Genomic DNA, 18,976 nt, shown 5'->3' with positions numbered 1-18,976 from the left:
CCGTTCATTCCTCCACTGGGTTTAGTCCTCATTTCATCATACACGGGTGTGAAATGGCATCTGCCGATGACTTCAGCAGGATTCCCGGTGAGGGTGACCTAGGGGCAAGACACCAACAGTTAGACAAAATCCGAGAGATTGTGGTCAAGAATTTGGCAAAGGCAAGCGAGGGCATTCGACATCAGTACAACTTGCGTCATCGAAAATGTGCCAAGCCATTCAACGAGGGACAAATGGTGTACCGTCGAAACATGAAGTTGTCGAATGCACTCGAGTTTTACAATGCTAAACTTGGACCACAATACTTACCAGCAAAAATTATCACCAAAAGGGGTGTATCCTCCTACGAGCTGGAGGACTTAGCAGGTAAAAAGATTGGAGTTTGGCCAGCAAATCTCCTTAAACCAGCATAAAAACTTTTCCGTGCCGTCTGTGGACTGACGGTATGCTTTTATATGGATTACTCACTTGGGAGTTTTCCAAAAGCAGCCGTCAGTTCCCGACGGTAACAACACGGACTTTAGTCCGAATAAAAAAACAAACATTTCTCCGTCTTCTCTATTTTTATTGTGGAAGACCAACTCTGCCGCGGGAAGCTTATACCGTGCCGTTCTCCCGGACACCGGACGCATCTAAATATACTACCTGCCGTGTTCGGCAAACAGAAACAAAATTCTTTAGCGCCCCACTCACGCAGTGAGGTAATCAAATTATCTCACTTAATGTATGGTCGGGGACCCGTCTTGGCCACAGAAGGATAGAATTATCCACTTCAATAAACACAAATGTTACACCGTGGTCCCCGAACGCATCTAAATACACTTTCTGCCGTGTTCGGCAACATGAAAATTTTTCCAAAATCCCTCTTCGTGGGAAACACTCGCACCTACGGGTGCACTAAATCCTATTATTTTCCCTTGTTTGGGACACAAAAAAAGCTTATTCACTTATCCCTTCTTCGATAGGGACACAAATAAATACACGCGTCTAATTCCCGACCGCAATAAATACCGAAGACTCGCGGAAACGGTATAACATCGCGAATAAAAACAGTGCGAACGCCGATTTCGCGAGCTGTTTTGTTTTTATTTACAATTTTGATGATTCATTCATCCCCAGTTAAGCTCAGCCGGAAATGAACCGGAATTCTGGCTGGTTCCAGCTCGTATTCCGGCTCCAGTGACACAACCGATTCTAGTTAGAATCGGTTGTTGCACTGGAGCCGGAATACGAACTGGAACCAGCCAGAATTCCAGTTCATTTCCGGCTGAACTTTACTGGGTCATATCGAATGCATCATCAATTTTGACATTCCCCGATGTTCGCACCAAGGTTATGCATCATGCAGGTGTAGCCCGATTCGGATCAGGATGGTATGGGTGTTAGAGGGATGTGGGTTAAAAAGCGCCTCGCGTCTTCGATTTCGAGTCGAATAATAAAATTTTATTTCGCAAAATTTTGGGTTTGTGGTTAAACCTGGGATGGTTCGTTTGATTCCAGCGGGAATCATTTTGATATTTTTAAATTATGCGAAAGACATTCTTTGGTCCCTCTCAAACGTTTCTTTTGCCATGTACGAAGCGTTTTGAGGCGAAAAGGGACGAATATACAAACTTTTGTCCGGAATGTCTGTGAGTGGGAGAAACGATGACGTGCTAAGCAATATTGTATGTGTGAATGTATGTATGCAGAATCGAACAGTGAATGAATGCATGTGTGAATGATAAGATGAAATTGTTTTGGGGTCAATTCGAAGTGCTTATCGGAATGTGAATGATCGAGTAGGATTGAGGATGAATGAATGGGATAATTGTATGAATGTACTTGGATTGAAACCCCAGCACAAGCGTATAGTACTGGTACCGTTAGGACACAATAGACATTTCTGGACAGTCGATGATAAAACGAACAATGTAATGCCGACAACCGTTCCCCTGCAAGTTGGAACATTGGAAATTGTCAATGTCACTTGCAGAATTTTAGGAATATCGAGTTGTTACCAATCTTGTTTTCGGATTGGATTTAGGGTTCAACCCATAACCGAGTAATGACGATGGCTGATAGCCTCTCGCTTTGCGTGTGCTGTCAGTATTATCAGACCAAACACAGGCAAACTTTTCACCAATGAGGACATCCGGTCGATTATTTTTTTTTTGATGAATTTTGATAAATTGCGGAAGAAATAATTAGGTGTAGTTAGTTTTTCTTTGTTTATTTATTTATTTATTCATTGCGTATTATTATTGTATCGGTATTAGGTGTTAGGTTAGAAAAAAATTGTTGCCAATTTTTTTCCACCCGGTGTGGGCGAGATTGTAACCCGTCAGGGTAACAATTTAGCACTGGGTGGAAATATACCTATTTGTGTGCACTCTCTCTGTAGAGTGTATTGTTATTGCAACATAACTCACCGCTGCTCATTATGCTCGTTCATGTTTTTGATGTAAATTTCGTTTAAATAATAGTCCATGAACGTTGTTATTAGTCCAGATAGGTGTAGTAAATTTTATTGTGTATTTGTAAATAAATAGCATAGGGTTTAGTTAGGTTACCGCTCTCCTTTCGCTGCAAAAGTGGTCTGACTATGCTGTGCTATAGCGATGACAGCTATGCGGCGGTGCGTTTTTTTGGTGCTTGTTTTGGGTCGAGTGAGGAAGGCGGCCATCGAGTAGAGAGAAAGTGACGAACCACGGTTAAAGACAGACGTCGATTATTTTCGAAAAAGTTTACCGCCACAATAGCTTGTGAGCGAAGTGCGCGTGTGTGACGGAAGAGATTCCCGTCGAAAGTGCCGGCCCGTGGTTCGGGCACAGTGAAAATTACGGTGTCGGTTCGCCAACAGGGGTAAGCTAACAGTTAAGGAGTGTATTCGCTTCCCCGGCTAAACAAAAAGGAACCGTGACATCGACCGTTCTCGCTATAGAGGATAAGTCGAACGAGCCTAGATCTCCTCTATAGCTAATAGCCAAGGAGAACGAAGCAGGGCGGACAAAGGTTCCCCCTGGGAAGTACACTGCGGTGACTTCCGGGATCGGTTACGGCGAGTAAACGGTCCGGCGATTTATCGCCAACGTCGCCGGGGAGGTTCCAACAAAGGAGCCAAGCTCACCTCCTTAGTTAAACGCCAAGGACCGCTGCCGGAGCAGCCAACGGAAAACGGGAGAACTCGGCCGTTGTAGTCCCGGCCGGTCGGATGAAACCGTCGCCTTCCGGCCAGCATCAGCAGTATCGGATCAGTAGTGACCACGAACAGCCACAAGGGAGAGTAGGCGAATAAACACGGTAAAATTAAATTTATTTGTTTTGTTTACTTTTTTTGTTGTTACGAAAATCCGAAATTCTGTAGAGGCAGCTAGGCCGCCCTGAAGAGAAGGGTACGCCGGGCAAACAAGAACCCGAGTAGTGGGCAAACCCCTACTTACACTATGTTGAATGAAGAAGATCGTGTTCTGCCGGGCGCTGTCACTTTTTTTCATTTTTGTGTTTTGCTTCTCGCTTTCGCATGAACGCGTAACTCTGCACAAGAAGGGTTGCCGAGATCGGGTTTCACAGTAAGAGCACGTTGGTGGATGATTTCAAATTGATCGTTTCGTGAAATGATTTTTCCCATGCCATGTCTTCTATTCAAACCGATAATCTAAGGTTTCCCCGGGAGTGGATATAAGTTTCTTAAGGATTCATTGATGGATTTGAACATCTTTGTATTTCTCTGGATTATCTTCAACCCGTTTGAGCACAGTGTCATACCACTCGTTACTATTCATGTGTAGCGATAGGACCTCAACTGCACGAGACAAGGCATCCGGTATCACATTGTCTACCCCTCGACGATGTTGTATTACCATGTCGTGCCGTTGCAGTTCTATGCTCCACCGACATAGTCTCGAAGATGTTCGCCAGCTACTAAGAAGTATGTACAAGAGGGCGGAAGCATCGGTATATACTGTGAATGGAGTGCCTTCAATGTGTCCCCGAAATTTTTGTATTGAGTTCAGGACAGCCAAAACTTCTTTTTCCGTGGCGAAGTACCGCTGTTGTGCTCCACTGAACTTCTGCGAATAGTAGGCAATGGGTTTGTCTACTCCGTCGTAGTTTTGTGTGAGAACACCTGTAACGGCCGTATCACTAGCGTCACAGTGAATGTCAAAAGGTTTGTTGAAGTTAGGATTTGTCAGTATAGGCGCACTAATCAACAATTCTTTGATGTTTGCGAAGGCCTCCTCCGCTTGATCGTTCCATCTCACATTCTTCGGTTTATCCTTCAGAAACTCCGTTAAGGGCAGGACCACCTGACTATAGTTGGAAATGAGACGCCGGTAATAATTACACATACCCAAAAACCTGCGTAAGGCTCGAAAGGTATGTGGACGTTCGAAGTTAACGATCGATTCTACACGATCTAGATTCGGGCGCAAACCCGTACGGGTTAAAATGTATCCTAAATAAGGGACTTCCTAGACACAAAACTTAGATTTTTGCAAGTTGATTGACAAGTTTGCATTCCGTAATCTTAGAGCTACTTCCCGAAGAAGGTTTATATGTTCCTCGAAAGTATCACTCACGACAATTATGTCATCTAAATAAACAAAAACGTTTGGTTCCAGTTCACCTGCACCCAGAACCCGGTCCATTAGTCTAGAGAAGGTCGCAGGACTATTGACCAAGCCGAAAGGCATTCGGGTGCACTAGAACAAACCTCTATCTAAAACCGAAAATGCAGTGTACTTTTTCGATTTGGGGTGAAGGGGAACTTGAAGAAATGCTTTGGATAAATCTATGGTCGAAATGTATTTGTATGGTCCCAGACAGCTGAGTATACGATCCGCGTGTGGCAACGGATAACAGTCCCGGATTGTCCTTTCGTTTAACTTGCGCGTATCTAGGCACAAACGAACCGTGTCGTTCGGTTTGTCGACTGGGACCAGACGGAGAGCCCAATCGCTATAAGATTTTTCGATAATACCCAATTCAAGCATATTATCGAGTTCTTTATTAATCTGCTCTTGGCGTTTGGGAGATGTTGGGAACGGGTTGATGCGTACAGGTGGATTCCTTTTGGTTTCATCTGTAAGTTCTATACGGTGATTTATCAAATGTGTAATATCTAATCTTCCTTCTTCTGCCGCTTTGAATTCTTTCGAGTTCTTGTAACTGTACTTCAGTAAGTTCTTCTAGCTCTGAAACAACTTCTAACTCATCCACCGAATGTTGAATGGAAGGCACAATATGGAATAATTTCCAAAAATCGGAGCCTAAAATCAAACGTCTTTTAAGACCAGGAACTACTAACGTAGCAATCAATTTGGTAGTTCCATCAAAGGTCATAGGTAAATCTACATACCCACTGTGTGTAGTTTTTGTCAATTGGCGGTACTTAAATCAACGTCTGTAGGGTGAATCTTTAATTTACATTGGTCTATTAACGTTTTGGCCCCCACCCCCAAAATGCTGCGATGAGCACCGCTATCTAGCAAGCCAATTATTGGGATGTCGAACACCGTTATTTTCGCGAATGGACGTTCATCCTCATTCAAATGTATAAAAAGTTCTTCTAAGAGACGGCCCTATTCTGCGCGCCGAGTGAGGTGACTCGCGGCGAGCCACTTGAGTCGGGCGATTCTGACAGGCGAATGCAGTGAGAAAAGCCACTTCGAATGAACACCGATGAACTCTCACCTAATTCTCACAGTCACAACTGAGTGAGTTTAGTCGATGCGCCGTGACTTTTGGTGTCGATACCTCTGATTCAAGAGACAGAAGTGCGAGATCGAAGAAAAATTTTGATATTTTACCTTTTCTGGTGTTTTTTGGTTGAGGTAGCGTAGATAAGGGCAAAAGACCCTTCATGTTGAGTTTTACTTACAAGATCGGTTTTTGTAGACACGTATTTTTTTATATATTATTTTCTATTTAATTATATTGTTTTGTTTGCATTACATTTCTAATTTAGTATATTGGGTGTTCAGCCACAAGTGGTGACTTTTCATCCCTATTGTTTACATGATTCAGTTAATTATTATTAAGTTATAATATGCTTTCGCAGTTAAGTATTTTTTTCAGTAGGATATTTTAAACCTACTTGTCTTCTGAATAAGGAGCTAAACAAATCTTATAAACTAACTTATAAACTATAAAGAGAGCTAATCGTTGCAATTGAATATTGCAACGATTTTTGTCGGAAGTCTTAGTCCGGTCTGACTTAACACCGACCATATGCAGTTCCAATCTGGGCAAGTTGTTGTGCTACTAGGAAGAAAACGCTTCAAAGAATTCAGAATAAAATTCTGAAAATGATTTTGAAGCGTCCTCCCTGGTTTAGCACAAATGAGTTGCACAGACTTGCAAACATAGAAACATTAGAAATTATGACGAACAGTATTATAAGCAATAAGGAAGAAGAAGCTTATAATACTGTTCGTCATAATTTCTAATGTTTCTATGTTTGCAAGTCTGTGCAACTCATTTGTGCTAAACCAGGGAGGACGCTTCAAAATCATTTTCAGAATTTTATTCTGAATTCTTTGAAGCGTTTTCTTCCTAGTAGCACAACAACTTGCCCAGATTGGAACTGCATATGGTCGGTGTTAAGTCAGACCGGACTAAGTCGCAAAACATCAAAAAATGAGATAATGATAGCACTGGATAAAGAATTTCGTCAGCTACATTCGATTTTTGCCAGATTTGAAATATGTAACAACAAACAAAAATTATGGCAAAAATTAATTTCCAATCATAATGTAAAAGATACTGCGATTCAAACTTTAAACTCGTTTTTCGCGAAATCAATATTTTGTCACTTAGTCCGGTCTGACTTAACACCGACCATATAGCATTGCCGGTCTAAATATTTGTTTATAAATTAATAGTTTGTTCTTTAGGCAGAGCCTAGAATTCCTATTTATAAGAGGGTATAAACATTTTATATATTTGTTGCATTTTGTTTGGATTCCTTCAATGTGATCCTTAAAAGTGAGTTTTTTTTATCGTAAATCAAACCCAAGTATTTAACTTGATCTGTCCACGTTAAATTCAAACCATTAAATTTAATAATATGGTTATTATTTGGTTTAAGAGAAGAAGCTCTTGGCTTATGCGGAAACACAATCAATTGTGTTTTTGTCGCATTAGTGGAAATTTTCCATTTTTTCAGGTAATCATTGAAAATATTCAAGCTTCGTTGCAGTCGGCTGCAGATAATACGAAGACTCCTCCCAGTGGCTGAGATGCTAGTATCATCACAGAAAAGTGACTTTTTACAGCCTGTAGGTAGATTTGGAAGATCAGAGGTAAAAATATTGTATAGGGTTGGTGCGACGCTTCATCCTTGAGGGACGCCTGCTTTAACGGGTAGCTTATTAGATTTACAATTCTGATAAGAAACCTGTAGGGTACGGTTAGAAAGATAATTTTTAATTATCTTTATTGTGTAAATTGGAAAATTGAAATCCCACATTTTGGCAATTAAACCTTTGTGCCAAACACTGTCGAAAGCTTTTTCGATGTCTAGAAGAGCAACTCCAGTGAAATAGCCCTCTGAGATATTTGCCTTTATCATGTTAGTTACTCTCACAAGTTGATGAGTAGTTGAGTGTCCAATACGAAATCCAAACTGCTCAGGAAGAAAAATAGAATTCTCATTGATATGTGACATCATTCTAGTTAGGATAATTTTTTCAAATAATTTACTAATAGAAGAGAGTAAGCTAATTGGTCGATAGCTAGATGCTTCTGCTGGGTTTTTATCTGGCTTCAAAATAGGAATAATCTTGGCATTTTCCATCTTTCAGGGAAGTATGGAAATTCAAAACATTTGTTGAATATTTTGACCAAGTATCTCATGGTGATTTCGGGAAGGTTTTTAAGAAGAATGTTAAAAATCCCATCATAACTTGGCGCTTTCATATTTTTTACCTTTTTCATGATGTATTTGATCTCATCATAGTTTGTTTCAACAATATCGTCTAGAGACAATACCCGATTTGAAACGTTTTCATATTTTTGTAAGACTTCGGTTTCAATAGGACTCGCAACGTTGAGATTAAAATTATGGACGCTTTCAAACTGCTGAGCAAGTTTTTGAGCTTTTTCTTCGTTTGTAAGAAGTATGTGGTCACCTTCCTTCCAAGCAGGAATTGGTTTCTGAGGTTTATTAAGAACCTTAGAAAGTTTCCAGAAAGGTTTAGAATTTGGCTTGATTTGTTCAACCTCTTTCACGAAATTTTCATTTCTTAACAGTGTGAATCTATGCTTAATTTCTTTTTGTAGATCCTGATAGATACATTTCATAGCAGGATCACGAGAACGTTGATATTGACGTCTTCGAACATTCTTCAAGCGAATCAGAAGTTGAAGATCGTCGTCAATAATAAGAGTATTAATTTTTTTCTGTGTTGTTGGTACTGATAAATTTCTAGCATCAACTATAGATATACTTAAATTTTGTAATGCCGTATCAATGTCAGCTTTATTTTGTAAATCAAGGTCATGATTAAAATTATTCTCAATATAAGTTTTGTACCTTTCCCAATTCGCTTTGTGATAATTGAACACTGAGCTAAAGCTTTTACTGAGCTTTTAAAGAACGAGCATTCCAATTTAATAAATTTAAATGATTATTTAAAGTCATTGTTAAACTTTAATTTCATTACAATTTTGTTAGCAAATTGCCAACCCGCTTGAAAAGCTTCAAACATGGAGGTAGAATTTAACATGGCAATCATCATAGGTAACATAGACTCATGTAGGTATTTTATTTTTTTTCTTCCGTTACGCTACCTAGATCCATTGGACTAAAGGAAGCGTTGGGTGCAAACGAGATTGGTGGTATTTGTAGCCGTTATTTTGGCATTGCTACCTGCCACTGAAGCATAAGATGACACACCATTGTAGGATGGTGTGACGGAGGTAGAAGAAGTTGTTAATCTATTTTGAATCGGATTAACATGTTTGGGCGTGTTTTCTTGAAGTGTACTTGAAGAAGCAAGTACATTTTTTATTTGTTGTTTTGTTGTCTAGAACGAGAATTTATAATTTTTTCTCGAACAGGACAACTCCAGAAATTCGATTTATGATTTTTGCTACAATTAGCGCATTTGAAACTTTTTGTGGTTTTTTCACCGGACAGATATCTTTTGTGTGCGATTTATCACCACAGATCATACATTTGGAATCCAAATGACAATTTTTTGTGCCGTGCCCAAAGCCTTGGCATCTACGACACTGGGTCAGATTTTGAATTCTGCCCCCATGTCGTCTATAATGTTACCACTTTACTCGCACGTGGAACATAAAACGTGCTTTTTCAAATACTTTCAAATTATTAACCTCATTACGGTTAAAATGAATATAACTTCTCCGTAAGATACTGGAGTAGTCGTTTGTGGCCAATCAATTCCTCCGCTGTAACTCGACATTCTCCTCTTCTGCCAATCTGAAAAGTGACTTTTACGTCCGGAATGAACGTCGAAAGCTCAGTTCGAAAGGCTTTGAAGTCGGAGATCATCACTGTTATAGGCAGAGGTGATTGCGTTTTCTTCTCATTGGCATTATGCGCAATGCGAGGAAATTTAGAAATTTCATCGGCTTCACATTCGGATAAAAGGGAGAAGGAGAAGAGAAGAGAGAGGAGAAGATACCCTTTTCCGTTTAGCTTTAATTTTTGGCACACGGCCTTTCTAGGAGGATCCAGGCATGTTGGAAGAATTAAATATTTCTTTGGGCTGAATTGTTCTTGAAAAATGTTTTAGTCTTGAAAAAGACTGATTGAGTAGAAAAAGTAGGTAATCTTGAAAAAGACTAATTGTCGAAAAAATATAGGTAGTCTTGAGAAAGACTGATCGAGCGAAAATATAGGTAGCCTTGAGAAAGACTGTTGCTGTTGAAAAACTCTAGGTAAACCAGGAGCTATCAAGATTTGTGACCGGTTCGAACGAAGGTTCAAGCCGGTATGATGTAGACACGTATGATTTTTTAGTTCTTGCGGTTATGGCAGTTTTCTAGAATGTGAAACCATTCGTCATCAGTTCGAAGGATATGTTGCGAGACGATAGGCGGACTACAACTTTTTTCTAGACAACAGATTTTGATATTCCATGTAGGTATTTTTAAAACGTTTTGCAATTAAATAACTCTGAAATTTCAAATATTCTTTCAGTGGAGTAAATCAGAAGTTGCAGAGAATTCCAAATATTACAAAAAATATCGGTGATGTTGACAAATGTGTCTAAAGAAAACAAAAAGGGAAAACAATTATCGGATCGATCTCAAGCAACCTATTACAGATGTACATTTCCCTTGTGTAAGACTGTGCACTCTAGGTAAACCAGGAGCTATCAAGATTTGTGACCGGTTCGAACGTAGGTTCAAGCCGGTATGATGTAGACACGTATGATTTTTTAGTTCTTGCGGTTATGGCGGTTTTCTAGAATGTGAAACCATTCGTCATCAGTTCGAAGGATATGTTGCGAGGCGATAGGCGGACTACAACTTTTTTCTAGACAACAGATTTTGATATTTCATGTAGGTATTTTTAAAACGTTTTGCAATTAAATAACTCTGAAATTTCAAATATTCTTTCAGTGGAGTAAATCAGAAGTTGCAGAGAATTCCAAATATTACCAAAAATATCGGTGATGTTGCCAATGTGTCTAAGGAAAACAAAAAGGGAAAACAATTATCGGATCGATCTCAAGCAACCTATTACAGATGTACATTTCCCTTGTGTATTTGGCTCCGCTAGCGAATGACGGATCTCAATAGTGGCATGTCTGTAATAATATACGTACATGGAACTATTGAGAACCAGAGCTACAGGTCCAAAGCCCTGGTAAAGGAGGATGGTTGTGATGATCTGGGCCGAGGTCACCACGTAAAGCAAGGTAGGTCATAACCCCAATTCCAAGGCGTGAAGCGACCCGTGCCGAGGGATGAGTGATCGAGGGGGTGAAAAAGATGCTCGATCGTTAACGGAGCCTGTGGGGTACCTGGGCAACCCCCACAGTAAGCGTCCCTTACCACGCTAATGCGGAGCTCTGGCGTGGCGGACATTTATTTCTCGCGCGACTCGTGGGATTTGATATAGAGAACAAAAATAAAAATACTAAACAAACGGAGGTGCCAAACCCCTTCGCTAGAGGTGGTTTGGCGAGGCCTCCCCCCGTGGGGAGATTAGTGGAGCGATGAGTGCAGCATCTGAAAGCACCAGTGACCCCCCAGCAGCGGTAGGAAATAGCCCTACCAACGCACCGGACGGGCCACTATCTGCGATGCGCAAAGTGGTGGAGCAGCTCGATTCAATAATCGAGTACACTAGCGCAAAGCAAAATATAAGCAAGGAGTTAAAACAGAGTCTCCTGGAACTCCGAAAAACTGTTCGTGTCGCAAGACAGAAACAGCAGGCTTATGCCAAGAGGGTGGAATGTCGGGAGAAGTCCGACAGAGAAACCCAGACAGTGGCCTCCAAGAAGGAGGGAAAAGAGAAAGACGATACGGGCACTCAGACAGTGCCCTTCACCTTCTATGGAGCAGCCACGTCGCTCGAAGCGGCGGACGAGTTCCCGTCGAAGGGAAAAGGCAAGGGAAAGGGCAATCGCAAGACGGCGTCGAGCGCGAAGCGCCCTAGGAAGTCGCCAGGCGAGGGTGCAAAAAGCGACACCACACGGCGTGCAACCGTTAAGGTCAAACGCCGTTTGGGCGAGGTAAACGAGGGCGAGAGTGACCTCGCTGAGCAGAGCGTTGGTACCAGCAACCCGGCGCGACCGGGGCAGGGGGGCCCAAACCCCTGGACGCTGGTCACCAGGAAGAAGCCGGCACCGACACCGGAGGTACCGCGGCCCGCGAAGAAGGCCAAGGACAGAGGCGAGGCCTTGTGGTTGAAAACCGACAAGGACAAATATGCCGATGTCCTAAAGTCAATGAAGGCGGCCGAAAGCCTTTCGGCCCTTGGGCAAGATGTGCGTAGCGTGAGACGCACCAACACGGGAGAAATGCTTCTGGTGCTGAAGCGAGGCGCACAATCTAGTGCGGTATACAGGGCCTTGGCCCAGGAGGTCCTTGGAGAAGGCGCCCAAGTCAGGTCGCTAGGAGCGGAAATGACTCTCCAGTGCAAGCATCTGGATGAGTTCACGACCGCAGAAGACGTCGTCGCAGCCGTTAAGGAACATTGCGACGTCACAATCGAGCGGGCCTCTGTGCGATTGAGAGATGGACCCTCTGGCACCCAAGTAGCCTACCTCAGGCTACTGAAGGCGGATGCCAAAGAGGTAACCGAGAAAGGGAAGCTGAAGATCGCCTGGTCGGTATGCCCTATTAGTATACCCCAGCCGCCTTCAGTGGATAGGTGCTATCGGTGCCTTGAGTCCGGCCACAAAGCCTACGAGTGCAAAGGCATAGATAGGAGCAAACTATGTCGTTGCTGCGGCGAGGAGGGACATAAAGAGCGGGGGTGCACTAAGGCACACAAGTGCCTTATCTGCACCGCTAAGAAGCAAGCCCATAAACATGCCATGGGCTGACCTTCGTGTCCCTTCGGTGAGTTAAATAAGAAGAAGCCGTGAACGTCACACAGCTAAATCTTAACCACTGTGCAGCAGCGCAACAGCTGCTGTGGCAGTCGGTCTCGGAGTCGAGGACAGATGTCGCCCTCTTATCAGACCCGTACCGCATCCCTGCCGGCAACGGCAATTGGGTGTCGGACGGGTCTGGAATGGTGGCAATCTGTACAACGGGACGGTTCCCGGTTCAAGAGGTAATACACCCCTTCGCCGAGAGTGTGGCGATTGCCAAGATCAATGGTGTGTTCTATTGCAGCTGCTACGCCCCACCAAGGTGGCCAATAGAACAGTTCTACCAGATGATCGACAGGCTCTCGTCGGACCTAGTGGGCCGGAAACCGGTAGCCATAGCGGGAGACTTTAACGCTTGGGCAGTGGAGTGGGGCAGCCGCTGTACAAATAGCAGGGGTCAAGCGCTAATGGAGGCGCTTGCGAAACTCGATACTGTGCTAGCTAATAATGGCTCCGCTAGTACATTCCGTAGAAACGGAGTGGAGGCGTGGATTGACCTAACATTTGCCAGCCCGAGTCTGCCTCCTGGCATGGAATGGAGGGTAGACGAAGGCTACACCCATAGCGATTATTTAGCAATCCGCTTTAAGATCAACTATGGTGTGCAGCATCCGAGTGCGGGAGATCCCTGTCAGGTACGCGGGTGGAAGTCCAATCACTTCGACAGCGAAGCTTTCACCGCGGGCCTGGGACTGGAGGCCAACACCGACAGTCTAAGCGGGGATGCGCTGGTAGCTGTTCTATTACGCGTGTACGACGCCACTATGCCAAGAAAAACACTGCCAAGAAACGGTAGATGCCCGGTATACTGGTGGAGTGCCGAGATTGCAGCTCTACGGTCAGCCTGCCTCAGAGCTAGACGTAGGATGCAAAGAGCTCGCACCGGGGATGCAAGAGAGAACCGCCGTGAAGTGTTTCGAGCTGCGAAATTGGCCCTTAACAAGGCTATTAAAAGCAGCAAGAGAGCGTGTTTCGACAACCTGTGTGAGAGTGCCAACGCGAATCCGTGGGGTGACGCCTACCGGATTGTGATGGCCAAGACCAAAGGGGGCTCCTCACCCCCAGAACGGTCTCTGGACCGGTTGGCAACGATTATCGAAGTACTCTTCCCGTCTCGAGCCACAAGCCCCTGGCCACCTGCACTACGAGACAGTGCGGGCACGGTCGAAATGGTGGCTCCAGTGACGAATGAAGAACTACTCGCAGTGTCTAAATCCCTAGCAATGAACAAAGCTCCAGGGCCGGATAGAGTTCCAAACAACGCTCTCAAGGCAGCGATCATAGCGAACCCGAACATGTTCAGGCTAGCTATGCAGAGATGCCTTGACGAGTGCCGTTTCCCCGATAGATGGAAAAGGCAGAAATTGGTGCTGTTGCCGAAGCCCGGGAAGCCGCCAGGCGACCCATCGGCGTACAGACCAATCTGTCTGATCGACACGACTGGCAAACTGCTTGAGAGGATCATCCTCAACAGGCTAACCCCGTACGCGGAAGGTACGGACGGTCTGTCAAGCAACCAGTTTGGCTTTCGGAAGGGTAAGTCCACAGTGGACGCTCTCAACTCAGTGATAAATACTGCCGAGATAGCGATCCAACGAAAAAGGCGAGGTATTCGATACTGTGCGTTAGTGACACTTGACGTGAAGAACGCATTCAACAGCGCAAGCTGGGATGCCATCGCGCTCTCGTTACTCCGGCTTAGCCTACCGGTGGGTCTGTACCGGATCCTGGAAAGTTACTTCCAAAACCGCGTACTGCTATACGAGACCGATGCCGGTCAGAAAAGGGTTCCGATTACCGCCGGAGTCCCGCAGGGCTCGATCCTAGGCCCGGTGCTATGGAACCTCATGTATGACGGGGTTCTGAGACTGAAGTTCCCTCCTGGAGTCAAGATCGTCGGCTTTGCTGAGAACTAACTAACCGCAGAACACGCGATCAGCACGGTGGAGGAATGGATGAGCGCGAGAGGCCTGGAGCTCGCTCATCATAAGACGGAGGTAGTTATCGTCAACAATCGCAAGTCGGCACAACATGCAGTTATACATGTGGGAGAAGTCGCGATCACTTCACAGCGAAGTCTAAAGTCTCTCGGAGTCATTATAGACGACAAGCTGACCTTCGGCAGCCATGTCGACTATACATGCAAGAGAGCGTCGACTGCTGTTGCGGCTCTATCGAGAATGATGTCCAACAGCTCAAAGGTGTGCGCCAGTAGACGTAGGTTACTGGCAGGCGTTGCCGTATCTATCCTCAGGTACGGCGGCCCGTCATGGTCAAGAGCACTGAGGGTAACCAGTTACCTACAGAAACTGGAGAGCACCTACCGCGTGATGTGCCTCAGAGTGATATCTGCCTACCGCACGGTATCACACGATGCATCCTGCATGATAGCGAGCATGATGCCAGTCGGGCTGGTCATTCGGGAAGATGAGGAATGCTTTGAGCTACGTGGAAATAGGGGAGCCCGCGAGCGCACCAGGGTGACCTCGGTCGCCAGATGGCAGCATGAGTTGGACAACTCCTCGAAAGGTAGGTGGACCCACCGGCTGATACCTAGCATATCGAGCTGGGTGGGAAGACCCCATGGGGAAGTTCACTTCCACCTGACACAATTCCTGTCAGGCCATGGCTGTTTCCGACAGTACCTCCACAGGTTCGGGCACGCGGAGGTCCCAGTCTGCCCGGACTGCCCAGGTGTAGATGAAACTGCCGAACACATACTGTTCGTATGTCATCGGTTCGACGTCGAAAGAAGAGCAATGCTTGACGTCTGTGGCTGGGACACAACCCCTGATACCCTTATTCAGCGGATGTGTCAATCGGTGGAGAAGTGGAACGCAGTCTCGGCTACTACCATCCAGATTGCCAGTAGGCTACAGGTAATCTGGCGAACCGAGCAACAGACGACGGGCACGGCTAACTAGTGATTGGTTAGCTGGAGCGAAAAAGGCCAAGCGCAAAAAAGGGAGTGAATGGTCTGTTCATGCCGAGGCAGGTTTGGCGCAGCGAATGGCAACCGCGTAAGGGGTGAACCCAGCCACCCCGAAGCAAGACAGAAGAGTGAGTGTATAGGCGTATAAGTGGACTGCCTCATGCCAAGACGGGAGGGTCGTAGCGTAGTATGTTGGAACTTAGCTATCGATGCCTCATGGCGTGGCAGAGGAGTGAAAGGGTGAGCATCCAAGTCAGTCTCACACGGCATGTTAAGGGTGAGCATAAAAGTCAGCCTCACAGGTATGGTAGAAGCTAGCACAAAAGTCAGCCTAGCAAGGAATGAAAAAGGTGAGCACACAAGTTAGCCTCGCATGGTATGTCAGAAGTGGGGCCTAAGATAAATGTCCCACATGGGATGCCAGTGGGAGTGACAAAGGTACAATAGAGTGGCACGATTGAGAGTGAATCAGGTGATAGGATGAGCACCCAAGTCAGCCTCACATGGTATGGGTGGGGCGAGCACAAAAGTAAGCCTAGCAAGGAATGAGTAAGGTGAGCACACAAGTCAGCCTCGCAAGGAACGAAAAAGGTGAGCACAAAAGTCAGCCTCATGCAGGAGTGTTTGAGAGTGAATCAAAGTGCGATTGAGAGAGCACCCAAGTAAGCCTCATACAGGACGTATAAACGCGTGAGTGAGAGTGAATGAGTACATTTAGTACAGCCATCCTCCCAGAAGTAATTCCGAGAGGTAGTTCCTGGGAGGAATGATGGCGGAGCCCAATGGAGTTTAGTCGGTATTAATGGCTGGTCACCATTCGAGTCCGACACGCCCCCAGTGCACCCCGTGTGGTAGATTGGACCCTACCAATAGCACGTGTACTGGGCTAGGACATAAAGGTCTTCTCCATTGTAAAAAAAAAAGACTGTGAAACAACAGCTTGAGCCGAATCGTACTAGTTATCGATATAAGTACCGTGTGAATCAGAATAATTTGTATTTTGTACTTGTATGTTTATTTGTGACGATAGCCTGTTAGCGTATTTGCCTTATATCAGGCCAAGGTAACAATTTGGCTCAATTTACACGCTCTTCACATTATTCGAAGATTTGCAACCCCATTCTCTATTATTATGTATTATGCTATGCTTTTTCGAACGATTGAGATTTTCTTTCTTAGTGACGACATGAAAATCACATGGGGGCAGTGATGGCATTTCACCCTAGTGATGCACTGGCGCGTAAGTGTGATGCCTACACAGAGGATACAATGATCACACACCACAGAAAAAAGCAGAACGCTCTTTCTTTCGGAACTGTATAGACCGATTTCAAGTGTGCGCTGGTGTTGAGGTAGTTGGGTGCGAGAAAACCGTGCTCTCTTGCTCTTTAAATTCTCTGTGGCGCGCTCAGATAAAGTCACCACCGCGCGCGCCCCAGAGTCGCTGTGGTGTATTCACTGGCGTGTATTCACTGGCGTGTGATCTTTGGTTTGTTTTCGTCTTACAAGCGGCATTGCAGGTGAGATTGATTTGATTTGCACAGGTTGTTGCGTTGTGTTGTGTGGATGGTGGTGGCTTATTTCAAGCTTATATGATTTTCTACTGAAGATTTCATACAAGTTGCTTGGTAAAGCGAACGAGTTTATAAAGTATTGTTACACCTACCTGCAAAACTATAAGTACTCGGTCCTCGGAGCAATTGGGAAAACTTTTTACGTATCATAGTATAGAGAGTTTTATAATGACCAGAGGCACCTGATATGCAAACTCGTGTTATAAGTATTAATAGTTTTATTATAACTTAATCCCACAAGTTTAAAAAAGAAATCTTAGATTTCGTCGACAGGCTTGACATATTCAGTAAAATTAGATATACGCTTGTGACGATAATTAATTTACATACAACATCACAATTGAGCGTACACCCGTTATTCATTTATTCATTTGTCTATTATTTTGCGTGAAAATCGTTTTAAACAGTAGGCGAAAGCGAATGTTTCAAGAGCATGGGAGCTAGGAACGGGATTCTGCGCGTCAATGAGCGAAATAAATTGGCTCAGTTTCGGGGTCAACAAAAAGGCCACTAGTGTTCACGCCTATTTTAAATGAACAATAAACCTTGTGTTCCATAAAAGGATGTTATAAATGGGTCAGCAGCAACAATGTTTATTATACGTATTCTAGATTTTTGCGTCAGTTAGTATTTTAGACCGCAATTATAATGCACGGATTCATTGCACGTAATATCAACAGCAAAACAAAGTATTAGGTATCTGGTAGTATCTGTCGGAATCTCTGTCAATCTCTATGAAATTTTCGTAATTTTCAAGTAACAAGTAAGGTGTTTCCCAGAGTTTAAACAAGCGATTTTTTGTGTGATAAATTATTCCTCATTATAACTTTCTTGAATGAGGTGTTTTATCAAAAAGGTACTAGGAACCAGTGTTATGAAAATATCAAAATATCAATGTTCACAACAGAATCTTTTCATCGCCGATTTTCTAATAAAAAGTTCACTGATATAAAATATCACTACGGAAAAAATCGTCAGTGAACTTCAAGAGTGCCGATGTTTGGGAACATTATTCGGTTCAAGCAAATATCGGAAGAAGAAAAGATCGCTTTCGAACTTTTATATCAACGAAAATATAGAAAAAAGTTCACCTTATGAAACATCTTGCACGATCTTCGAACAGGGGATTTCCGAGGGATTTCCAAGATTCCAAAAACCTGTAGATTAACATGATATAAAAAACTACGTTCTATAATATTACGGCGATAGCTCATGGGATAAAGCGTCAGGGCTACTTCAGTATCAACGAAGCTTTCTTCAGAAGCCATCGCGTAAAAAAAATTTCATCAATCGACAGAATTAAAATGGGAAGAATTAAAAATGGTGCTTGAATGGTATGTTGTCAATATATATATATATATATATATATATATATATATATATATATATATTATATATATATATATATATATATATATATATATATATATATATATATATATTATATATATTATATATATATATATATATATATATATATATATATATATATATATATATATATATATATATATATATATATATATATATATATATATATATATATATATATATATATATATATTAATATATATATATATATATATATATATATATATATATATATTTATATATATATATATATATATATATATATATATATATATATGTATATATATATATATATATATATATATATATATATATATATATATATATATATATATATATATATATATATATATATATATATATATATTATATATATATATATATATATATATATATATATATATATATATATATATATATATATATATATATATATATATATATATATATATATATATATATATATATAATATATATATATATTATATATACTATATATATATATATATATATATATATATATTTATATATATATA

The 18,976-nt window shown here is 42.7% G+C and overlaps 1 protein-coding gene across 1 annotated transcript in view; it reads right to left on the bottom strand.

Annotated features, from left to right (window-relative positions):
- LOC131692986 (uncharacterized) overlaps positions 1 to 18,976 on the bottom strand; it is a 164,630-nt gene that overhangs the window by 50,416 nt on the left and 95,238 nt on the right. The gene's annotated exons all lie outside the window — the stretch shown is intronic.

This window comes from Topomyia yanbarensis, chromosome 3 (genome assembly GCF_030247195.1).
Source record: "Topomyia yanbarensis strain Yona2022 chromosome 3, ASM3024719v1, whole genome shotgun sequence".
In the NCBI taxonomy this organism is placed as follows: Eukaryota; Metazoa; Arthropoda; class Insecta; order Diptera; family Culicidae; genus Topomyia; species Topomyia yanbarensis.
This window is presented reverse-complemented; position numbering and strand designations above follow the sequence as displayed.